This window comes from Mustela erminea, chromosome 4, assembly GCF_009829155.1.
Source record: "Mustela erminea isolate mMusErm1 chromosome 4, mMusErm1.Pri, whole genome shotgun sequence".
NCBI classification, from domain to species: domain Eukaryota; kingdom Metazoa; phylum Chordata; class Mammalia; order Carnivora; family Mustelidae; genus Mustela; species Mustela erminea.
The window spans coordinates 42,327,474-42,340,127 of NC_045617.1; positions in this window are offsets into that span (position 1 = coordinate 42,327,474).

Here is a 12,654-nt window from a genome sequence, read left to right on the forward strand (position 1 = left end):
TAAAATGGGCATCAAGGAGAAAACTCTCATTTCCAACCAGACCACCATTGTGCCAGGAATATAGAATAACCATTAAAAACAATTCTGATACTTTCAGCTAAAAATGAAATTTCTCTCTAAGAAACTCTCTAAGTGTCTCTCAGACTTACCCAAAATAGCAAAAAGGATACAACAAGATGGGGGCACAACCTCAAATCACACACTATAAAATATCTGCCAAACATTATAAAATTGGTGTCAAAATAAATAAGAGCGTGGAGACACAACACGTACTTCCTTAGGCTGTTGGCAAAATACTGAGAAGCTAAAGTGAGTGACACTATCCAAAAAACTCCATCCAAGGATGTTGTAATTACAAGAGCAAGATCTGGCTATGTATCAGGTTGCTGGTAGTGGGTGGATACAGTAGAAGCAGGGAGTATGATTTGACAGAGGTGATCAACATGAGAGCCTAACTGCCAAACAGAGAAGGTGTGACATACACATGAATGGCGTTTCTGAAGAATAAAACAAAACATATGAAACAGAGAAAAGTATCCAACAATACAATAGAAGAAAGCTCCTCTGGAATAATTGATAGAACTGAATCTATAGATTGAAAGAAAAACCTTTACCTAGAAAAAATGATACAGGATAATCAATACCAAATTATATCCTAATAAGGTTCCTGATCTTCAAGAACAAAAAATGAATTTTGAGTTTACCACAAGCAGAAAAATATGTTTCTGAAGGAGGCAGAAATAACCACGCAGGTCCCAGAGACTTCGGTAACCATTAATGCTGTAAATCACAGATCAAGGTCTATAAACTTCTAAGGGAAACTCTAAAGGAAGTAGAGCTTTTCTTTAGATTAAATGCTGTCAGGAAACAGCAGTATTTTTGTAACTGAGTACCCTAATAATTCTTGTCTAAAAGGTGAGAAGAATTAAGCAAGGCAAAATTTGTGATTGGTAAAGAATCAGCAACCACTCAGATTAGACAGGATTGGGGTATATTTGATTATTTCTGTGGTTTGGACCATGTTCATGTTTTGGTCTGCTGATGGTTTTCTATGAAATTGTTTGTGTTCAGCAGAACACGTTGGCCTGGTTGTGAGTGCCAGACCATCTCCCAGTGGTCAGGGACTTCTGTCTTCTTCCTCAGTTGTCTGTAATAGAAAGTTTTATTGTGAATATGAATGTCTGTGATTTGTGTTTTGGAACTTCTGGTATTCCTTAGGAACTTGAGTCATGCAAATAAAATCGATACTTATAAGTTGCTACAATAAGCAAATGTGGTTTCAAGATTTCATTATGTTATGCATATGCTGTTATAACTTTTTGACTGTGGGGTTTGCTCTGCAGTAGTTACAAAAACTATAGTAGTAATAGTAATAACAGCTGCTGTTTATTGTGTCTAAGATGTACTGCACAACATATAAGTGCTCTATCCTGGCATCTCTTTTACCTCTCTCAAAACCCGGAAAGGTAGATATAATTACAGATAATAGAAGATAAACTTGGAGAGTGTACATAATTTCCCCAAGGTCGCACACAAAATACATGGCAGAGACACAATACATTTCCATGTCCAACCTCAAATCCCATATCATTTAAATTGATAAATCTTAATAAGTTTTCAGAAACATATTATTTTCTATTATCAGAACAGGAAATGCTAAAAACAGCAGTAGCAGCAGGAACAATAGCATAGAAAGTACATTTTTGTTAAAAAAAAAATAAAACTCTTGAGACTGCCTCCTTCTCCCATATAGGTTTTTTATTTTAATCTGAAATTTATTGGATTACCTGATATTTGCATAATGACTTTCTTATCATGATTTTTTTTTCCAGCTGATCTCAACTAATTGGTTTAGAATGAAATTATTTTTCTCCAGATTTCTAGCTTCACTGGTGGGTAAAATTTAGGTAGTTAAGTTTCTCCAAAGCATAGTGAGGAACCCATCTGTGGTGGTTTAAGTCACAGATGATCACAGAGAACAACGCTCCTGATCTAGGTAGCATCTGACAGCCCTCCTCTGCTGGTCCCTTTTGGTAATGTGCTGATGAGCTGAGAGCCCAAGACAAAATACAGAGACATTTTTCGTTGACAATTTTTTTAAAAAGATTTCCCATTCTTGAGCTGCCCTTGAACTAAAACATGCATAGAAGATGCGATCTGGCCAATAAAACTTCCCAGGAATTAGCTCACCAAGAATACTTTATCTTTTATAAAGTTTACTCCAGCCTCCCCAAAAGGCTACTAAATGAGGGTTGAGTCCTTGAAGTTGCAACACTTTCCCATACTGCCTTGTCCAGGTTTCCAATCTCTGATTGCCCTCTAGAATGTTGAAGAAATGGCAGAGGAGAGATGAGGGTTATATTTGTTTAGGGGCACTGGTGAAGGGGGGAACCCAGCTCTAGAGATCTCAGGTATGCAGGTATCCAATTTGATCTAAGGCAAATTTATGAGTTCCAGAGGAAGATGCTTCACCCTTCACAGAAAGAGATGATAGTCTAACTCTAGTCAACATCTGGGTGAGCCCTGTTGTTCGGACAGAACAGAACAGGAAAAATCAATGGGAGAAAAACTCTATCCAGATATTGTATGAACCAGTCAACAGGAATGAATAATTTTTAATATTTATTTAGTTGGCAATTGGAACTGATATTTATATGTAAAATTTTTAGAGAGGAAAACTTTTTGGCATTTTTTAAAAGATTTTATTTATTTGACAGAGAGATCACAAGTAGGCAGAGAGGCAGACAGTGAAAGAGGGGGAAGCAGGCTCCCCGCTGAACAGAGAGCCCAATGTGGGACTCGATCCCAGGACCCTGAGATCATGACTTGAGCCGAAGGCAGAAGGCTTAACCCACTGAGCACGGAGGTGCCCCACGTTTTTGCATTTTTGTGTGAAAGTGTGAATCCAGCTGTCTCTTACCCTTCTACATTTCAAAGATGGTGCTTCTTTCTAAGGCTTGGATAATGACCTCTCAAGCTCCCAACGCACTTGACCACCAAAGTCAAGCCCTTTACAAGGCTTCCCTCACTGATTCTACCAGGAATGTTGCAAATTGCGCACATCTGTTTGTACCCTATCACCTCCAGACCCCTTACCAACCCCTGTGTCCCCTCACAATGCTGCTCCCTTCCTTTTACTACTTCTCTCAGTGTAGGCATTGATCCATCCCTCATTTCTCCAAAGCTCAGCTAAGACCATCACATTTAGCCAAATCTTACTGCTGGTTTAGGAAACACAAAAGTTAATCAAAGAAATTACAAAAAGTTTGACAATTGGTGTAAAACTATATTATGCCCAAGGCCCCTAGATGGTGCACCTCCAGGGTCTCCTTATTGGTACCTCTCTTCTGGTGTCTCAGAAGTTAAGTTTCTCCAAAGCATAGTGAGGAACACCCAGACACCAGTGCCAACCTGAGAATTCTTTCTCATCCAGTCTAAGCCCTTGACCTCTTAAAGGCTTCCTCTCACTCTCAGACTCAGAGAAGCTTCTGCTGAGTTATAACTCCTTTCACAAAGGGGGCAAACCTGTGACTGATGGTGGAACTTGTCCCTCCTACTTTTACCACTTAAAACAAAACAAATTTTTTTTTTTTGCTTCATCTTTGCTTAACCTTGAAGTTAAAATAGATGTTTTCCCAATACAAAAAGGGGACACTTTTCTCTTAAAGTTGAACTCATATCCCCACCTCTAATAGAAGTTTCAGACTTATCCCCCACCCTGTCAAAAAAATGTAGAGTCCAATCTCAGGTACAACACCCTGAAAAATGAGACATAAGCAATATATTGCTGATGTTACCAAAAATGTTATCAATTCCACAGTTAAAGCAAAAAGCAGTTGATCCTACCAGATTTTCTTAAAAAAGAAAAAATATATGTTGATGGATATATTTTTCCCAATATCCTTCTTTATAGAAAGCAAATCTCTTTGGTGGATCCCTTGGACCAAAATAATGTCAGATTTTGGACATATTATGAAATTGTATCAATTTGCTAATAAACAATTTAATAACATAAAGGCTCTTTTTTTTCCTAGTGAAAGCACATTTTGCTTTTTGGGTTTTTTGAGAGAGAGAGAGAGAGAGAGACTGTATGTGCATGAGAATGAGCAGAGGGGAGGAGAAGAGAGAGAGAGAGACTCTTAAACAGCTCCACACCCAGCACAGAGCCCCATCTCACGACTCTACTATCATGACCTGAGATGAAATCAAGAGTAGGAGGTTTAACCAAATGATCTATCCAGGAGACCCATGAACGCATACTTTAAACACTTCTTAATCATGTAATTTAAGGTTCTATGTGCTCTTACACAGCAGAGGAGCTGGTATCCAGTTGGGTCTCCTTAGTGAAATTACCACCACCCAAGGTCATTGTCCCTTGGTTAAAATTCCCACCTCAAAAACTTTTGTCACCCAGCCTCATCTGAACTCTCCATTTTGCAAGAAGCTTTTAAATTATTAAGTGATTGTCTCAGTACCTCACATTTCTTCTAGTTCTTTATGAAATGATCTTCGTGCTAGGTTTTGCCAATTTCATTCAAAGTGGCTACCTTTATTAATGAATGGTATAAATTGCTTTTTTGGCCATCTGTAGTCAATTATCTTCTCATGTGCTTAGATTCCACTTTCCTTGTTGAGATGGTCATTTCCTTGTATTTTTAGGACTCCTTTCACTCCTCTATTATAGAGTTTTGAATCCTGACCTCACCCCTAACCAACAAAATGATAGCCCCGTGTCCATCCATATGTAATCTTCTTTTTCCTGAAATCCTTCAGCCATCACTCTGCTCTCACAGCCATCTTCCATTGCTTATTGGAGCTTTCCAGCTAGCTGATAAAGTCAATATACTGGTCTGAAATTTGCCGATAGCGATTTAGTATCTAGAACCATGACCATTAGCCTTCTGAAGTAATGGGGAGTTTTAACTCTATTTTCTTTAAAATGCTACAAAATGGCTTCTGTTAGGTCTCACCTAAGTTCTAACCTGAGTGCAGTTGATGTCTGATTTCACTGGGTTCCGTGGCTTTGCATTTCAATGTTGCTTTCCTTTTTAGAAATATCAGTCATATTTATGTTCAGAATTTGTTTATCTTATCGCCATCTTAAATGGCATACTCATAAATTAGTGGTGGGTGTGGGAAGGAAGCTGTCAGACATAGGTCAGAAAACCAGAGCTAAAATCTACCATTTAACACATATATATTGGGTAATTTCTTCAACCTCTTCTTAGCATTAAGTTTCCACATCTTTTTTTTTTTTTTTTTAAGATTTCATTTATTTTTTTTTGACAGAGAGATCACAAGTAGGCAGAGAGGCAGGCAGAGAGAGAGAGAGAGAGAGAGGAGGAAGGAGGCTCCCCACCAAGCAGAGATCCCGATGCAGGACTCGATCCCAGGACCCTGAGATTATGACCTGAGCCAAAGGCAGAGGATTAACCCACTGAGCCACCCAGGCGCCCCTGTTGAGGCATTTTTAGTTAAAATTTTAATATGTATACAAAGTATATGCCCCACAATTAGATCATTTTCTTCTGTTATCTTTCCATCCATTGCATCTGGGAAGGCACTAATACCTTACTTATCTGGGCATCCTAGCTCTAGAGTTTCTGTAAAAGCAGGAATTAGGTGTAACATTCTAGTATATAGTACAGGGAAAAGGAGAGCTACATTTGCATGGCACTGAAGAATCTTCTATTTTTCATATGAAAGAATGGAAACTGGTGAAATTATGAGGGTCTAAAAGCGTCACTGTCCCTCACTCAACTCCCAGTTTTCCCCTTGGTGTTGCCAGTGGTTGGGTACAAAGGGGAAAAGGAACTACCTCTATTTTGTAAATCAACCATTCAGTAGACCACCCAAGACAACCCTCGAATCAGACATGGCAGCCAGAAACATGCATTATGTTTGCCCTTTAAAAAAATATATTGCATTTATTTATTCGACAGAGAGATAGAGAGCACAAGTAGGCAGAGGGAGAGGGAAAACAGGCTGTCTGCTGAGCAGGGAACCTGATGCTATCCCAGGACCCTGGGATCATGACCTGAGCTGAAGGCAGCTGATTTACTGACTGAGCCACTCAGGCTCAGTGCCCCATGTTTGCAATTTTTTTTTTTTTATTAAAGATTTTATTTATTTGAGAGAGAGACAGTGAGAGAGAGCATGAGCGAGGAGAAGGTCAGAGGGAGAAGCAGACGCCTCATGGAGCTGGGAGCCCGATGCGGGACTTGATCCTAGGACTCCGGGATCATGACCTGAGCCGAAGGCAGTCGTCCAACCAACTGAGCCACCCAGACGTCCGCATGTTTGCACTTCTTAAGTGTGTAGGAAAACCTTCTTAATGAGCACAAAGAAATCAAGAAACATAGAGAATACTGAATCCTACCATTTCCCATTTTAAGCTTCATTATATGAGAGTATTCACCTCTAGAGAGCAGCTACACACTCACTCTTCACCCCTCTCAGAGCTTGTGACACTCTGCTCACCAAAAAGTTTTAATGTACTGTTCAAAATATTCTTTCTCAACTCATGCCATAAGTTCCAATCATTTTCATATCCAAAAGGCATAACCACCACCATAATTTGTGAGAATGACCATTTTTACACACCCACTATGTACCAAGTACTATGCTAGACATATAAGACACAAAGACTATACCATGCTGTTAGAGTCCTTAAGGAGCTTGTAATTTAGGTGGAGAGTTAAGAAAAATGTAAAAGAATAAAGGAACATAAGTTCAATATAAGCAGACCAGTACAGAAGATTAGAGGCAGTAGAGATCCTCACAGGGTTTGTGGTTGTAGGGCAGAATGCTAATTCCCTCTCCCCTCCTCACAACCTCTCTGAATCTCCCACCCTCCAGCATTTCCTCTTCTTCCTTTTAGTAGTAAGGCACTGAATTTACCTGGGATCAGACTCTGAGATGGATATCACATTTCCCAGTCTCCCTTGCAACTAAGTGTGGTCATGTGACTAAGTACTGCCTAATAAGATGTGAATGGTAAATGGTGTGAGCAACTACCAAGTCACACTTTTCAATAAAATCTGCTTTATCCACCATTTTCTCTCTTGCCTCTACTGTAGACTGGAACATGGACTTGTACACTTTGCCTTTACTAAAGCTCTTTCTATTTGATTGAGTAGAATGATAAGACAGAAAAAAAAACTCTGATTTATCTCATACACAAGAGTAGCTGGGCCATTCCAGACTGCCCGCTTACCTAGACCATTGCATAGGAAAGTAAATATCTGCATTATTTGAGTTATTGAATATTGTGGTCTCTTTATCATAGCAGCTTAACCTGTACCGTGGTAAAAAGGAAGTGTCCTGACGAAAAGTCTTGAAGTGTGGCCAGGATTTGGATGAAAAGGGAAGTGAAAATGAGGGATGGAGGGAGTAAGACAATAAGAGTTCTGAATTTAAAAATGAGAGCAAAGATGTGGATGTCACACCAGAGAGGCTTGAGGGGGATTTGATGGATCCATTTTGTTGAAGGTAAAGATACACACACAGGAGAGGTAAAAGACAAAGTTCACATTGGGTATGGGCCAAACTATAGAAACATTTAAGTAAGGGCACCTGGGTGGCTCAGTAGGTTAAAGCCTCTGCCTTTGGCTCAGGTCATAGTCTCAGGGTCCTGGGATCAAGCCATGCATCTGGCTCTCTGCTCAGCAGGGAGCCTGCTTCCACCTCTCTCTCTGTCTGACTCTCTGCCTACTTGTGATCTCTGTCGGTCAAGTAAATAAATAAAATCTTAAAAAAAAGAAAGAAACACTTAAGTAATAGAGTAAAATTCTTCATATAGGAAATGGGACCAATGTTTTAATAGAAGGGTGCTGAATGACCAGGGGCAGCTGGCAGAGATGCCCTAGGAGGGCTGAGGAAAGGGGAGTCTGAACTGGAATGGGAAGAAAGAACAGATCCTGGAGAGATATTTGCTGGCCTTGGTGACTACTTGGGTATGTAGAGGTGAGATTTTTGAGCCTGGTGAGTGGAGGATAGTAATACCACAGAGGAAGTACTTTAAAAATTTACGTACAAGGAAACTTTGATTTTATAGACCCTGAGATGATAACAGTGTATCCATGAGGAAATATCCAACAGCAGAGACGCAAAATTAAAGCTCTGGGGATCTTCTCAAGTTGGAGATACATAATTAGAGGCATCCAAGAGAGAGATTAAAGCCATAAAAAAAAAAAAAAAAGAATGACAGAGAGATAGGTGAGAAACAACAACAAAAAGAACAGTGTTATTGAAGGTCAGGGGAAGATTTTTTGTAAAATAGGGACAAATTGACATAAGCGTAGGTGAGACGGAGGCTAACAACAGAAATAGGTTGAACTTGGCTCCTGGGTTCATGTTCTCTTTATCTGTATATCCTCACATCTAGCTTTATTAAAATTTTTTCTCTAAAATCTGTTCTTTTTTATTCTCTCTGCTGCCAAGACACTCATCACATCCTGCCTTGATTTACACAAACTCCTTCTCATTGGCCTCTTTCTCATCAGTTCCCTACTCCAGTCTCTGCCAAATGTTACTGCCAAGTCCATTTTCCTTTCCTGCTGTTCAGACTATGTTTCTCCCACTCTGCTTTGGCTTCTCTTCACCTTCCAGCCTTTCCATGACTCCACCTGTTTACAATTCTTCCTCATCCTTCCTACAAGCCCCCAGTCCACATCCCACCCCCACTCCTTCCTCTGGCCCTGACATCAACTCTGGCATCTTCAACTATCAGCCTCAGGCACTCGTAACTTCAGGCCAACACCCTACGTCATCCTCCCCCACAGACCTCCCAACTCATGTGCATCAATACAGCTCCTAGTGCTGCTGCAAAGAAACCCGGCATATCCACTTTATGAAGCTTGCTAGCTCTAATAACTGTATGCTGTGTGCTTCTTTCCCCCAGAGTATACAAAAGAGTATTGCTTGTACTGTACTCTTTCCTGTCCCTATTACCTCTAGGGCCTTATATTGTTTGTTCTGGAAGAACATGATTTCATTACCGTCAGATGATTTCTATTTCTTGTAAAGCACTTATTGGTGTTACCTTGGGGTACTGTGTAAATAATACAAATCTCACAATGCCTCTTTGATGAGAGGGCTTAAACCCAACCAGGATGTCCAAAAGCACCTTGAGTTTTATCTCAGTAATGCCTGGAAGAAAACCTTATCTGTCAAGAAAAAGGAGAAGATTAATGTATAGAAAGGAAGATATGATGTTTCTATTGTCCTCAACAAATAATGTACACCAAAAAAGTGTATCTGGTGAAAGAGAAATTCAGTGGGCCTTATAGATAGCTCAGCATAAAATCCTTTTCAGCTGTGGAAACATTTCTCAAGGACATATTGCACTGTCATCATATAAAAGCAACGACTTAATTGCCCCCTTTGAACCTTTGCTCATGCAAGTTTCACTTAGCAGAGAAACTAATGTACTTCATTTTTGATGAAAATACTCACTATAGAGCCTAGAGAATTTTAAATAAGATCTATATTTATAAATACATAAGAACAAAAAAATAATAAACGAGTGTAATTCTCTAAGAGCATAATTTAAATGATTGTTGTTTAACCCTAAAATTCTTTTCAAGAAAAAAGACTTGAATACCTATCATTAATTTAAATGCACTTGATATTTTCACAAAATGTAGAAATTGAGTATCAGAGAAAGATGTGTCCCTTTGTTGCATGTTATTTCCTTTAAAAGGTGAAAAAACTCCCGATATTCAACATCCAAGTTTTATTTTCAACAAAAATCAGAAAACTGTCAAAGACAAACTGTTTTCCATCATACAAATGACTTGATCACAGATAATAAAATTGTGGTAACCTCAAAGCCTAAATAACCATGTAAATGGGTTCTCTGTTCTTTGAGACAGATGGTGGATCACAACAGAGATGGGTTATGAATTCCAAAAAGATTGTCCTCCAGGATATAACAAAAAATAACTGAAGAAGTAGATTTAAAATATAGTTGAAGTGGAACCAAAATAGAAAAATTACATCAATTTTTAAGAGATCAAGAAGACAGAAACAGAGAACATACAGCTTGTATTAGAACTACTCTGGGAAGAAAATCATTTTGAACTGAAGTATTATGCATATGTTAACAGAAGGAAGTTGGAATATATTTCAACAAGATGAATAACATTATCTGCTTCATTATATGCCATGTCCAAAGTTGTCGGAAACTTTAGCCTAATATGTCTATCAATCATCTTATCACTTTCTGCTGGCCCAGAGGTATGCCAACCAACCCTAATCATTGTTGGGAACTCAATCTCCTGTTTCTAGATCTTAGCTGAATAATATGAGAGTGAATTAGAAACTATTATGGAAGTTACTTAGGTCTAATTAAGGAGTTCTTGCATTTCAGGAGGACTCAAATGAACCCAGATTTAAATATAGACCACCCTATCTAGGTAAGGATCAACAGTCATCTATCAAAAAGCCAATAATAGGGGCACCTGGGTGGCTCAGTGGTTTAAAGCCTCTGCCTTCAACTTAGGTCATAATCCCAGGGTCCTGGGATTGAGCCCCGCATTGGGCTCTCTGCTCAGTGGAGAGCCTGCTTCTCTTCTTCTCCCTGCCTGCCTCTCTGCCTACTTGTGATCTCTGTCTGTCAAATAAATAAAACATTTAAAAAACAAAAAAGCCAATAATAAATGTTCAGAAAGGCATGGGCATATATGGTTTAGCAAAAAATCAAAAGTACCAATTTCAACACTGAATCCTTTGATATGTTTTCTCAGGTCATCTGATAGTATTTTTTATGTATATGTAAACACACACACACACACACACACACACACACACACACACATGCGCGCGCGCACACGCACAGCATTCACCCCTGCTCCTCCCTCTACCTGCGCCCTTCTCCCTGTTATCCAGGGTAATACCTATTCAGGCTTCAAATCTCCTTTAAAAGTTATTTCCCTTAATACAATTCACAGAAGCTTGCAGCTTTTCTTTAATATGTGAATTCCAGTTGTGATTAATTGTAATGTCTGTGTCTTGGGTAAATGACAAACTCCAAAGAAGAGAGAACCTATCCTTTTTTTTTTTTCCCCCTAACTGTATTCCTAATGCCTAGTACAGTACCTGGCTCATAGGAATGGCTCAATGAAGGTTAGTTGAATGAAAGGACAAATGGAAGATTTTTTGGGGTGTTATCTGAACACTTCAAAAATCCCTGCTTCCATGCAGAGACGCCTTGGGGTACAAAAGGAAGGCTTCTTTTGGATACTTTATTGTTTTGCTTCATTTACCTCATGGATCCAAATGCAAACCTCAAGGATTTCCCTGTGGATAATTTGATGACCAATGAAAGTAACAAATCTAGAATTGGGGAGTAGATAAGAACAAGAAGACGTCTCTGGCTTAGTCATCCTGGAGAGGGAAGTGACTGGCCCCATTAATCTTTAGTGGTATGCAATGGAGACCTCAGGCACCATGGCAGAAATAAATCACCCCCAACACAGAGATTATGACCAAGTGGCATATGACAGGAGGTCTTCAATTCAAGAATCTCTTTCAATATAAGATTTGTTGATTATGATAACTAGAGCAGTGTGGTCATAGTACTTAAGAGAGTAGCTTTGCTCTTGGGAATAGGATGATTTCAAGAAAGGCCTTCAAAATAAGTCTTGACCAGTGGAAGTTCTGAGTAACACTGAGATAAATCTAATAGAGAAAGTGCTACTATAGTCAAGATGTACTACTGATACACAATGTGTTACACATTGTGAAAGACTAGTTCACTGAACCCTAACTCCTTATAAAGAGACCTATCAGACAGTTCTGCTCAAAACTGCATTTCTGAGTAGGTATAGTATTACATGCATGAATGCTTTCACTTTTGTTCCATAGGCCACCAATAAATTTGAAAAATATTACACCTTCATCCTCCTCTTAGAGTCACAATTGTACATAGCATATTGATGGGAAGTTCTGCACTAAAGAAGTCTTCAACTCTTTGACCGTGAAAACCTGTTTTTCAGAAGACATTTATGTGTCACGAAGGATAATCTTAGTAAAGTTGCTGTATCAAACAATGTCTAACCTTCAGTGGCTTAAAATAACAAGGCTTAACTTTATCTCATGCTACATGTCTATTGTTGGTTGACTAGAGATTCTGTGCCATGTGAACCTCACTCTGGGAATCCAAGGTGTCAGAAGAGTCACCACCTAAGCATTTCTGCTTGTTCTGGCAGAGAGGAGAAAAGCTCTGGATGCTTTCACAGTGAAATGTTCTAGTCTGAACGTGACACTTGGAATTTTGGCTCACAACTTATTGGTCAGAACTAGTTACATGGCCCCCACCAGACCATCTGCCTGAAGAGTAGACAGAAATATTCAGTGAACAGCACTGACAACTAAACCTGTTAACCTGACTGAACATTAATGGTCACTGAAATACAGTTAGAAACCACTGCTACTCATGGTTCTAAAAATAAGGATATTAATAACCATTCAATAATGTTCAGCACCTATGCCATAATTAATCAGGAATAAGAAATAAGGAAACCTGACTTTTTTTTTTCACACTTGTCTAGGAGGAAGAGGGGTATCATCAAAAAACCACAATTATTTTGGAATATTTTATTAAAACAATTTCTTTTCACTTTGAAGTCTCTAGTGGAATTCCCACAACAG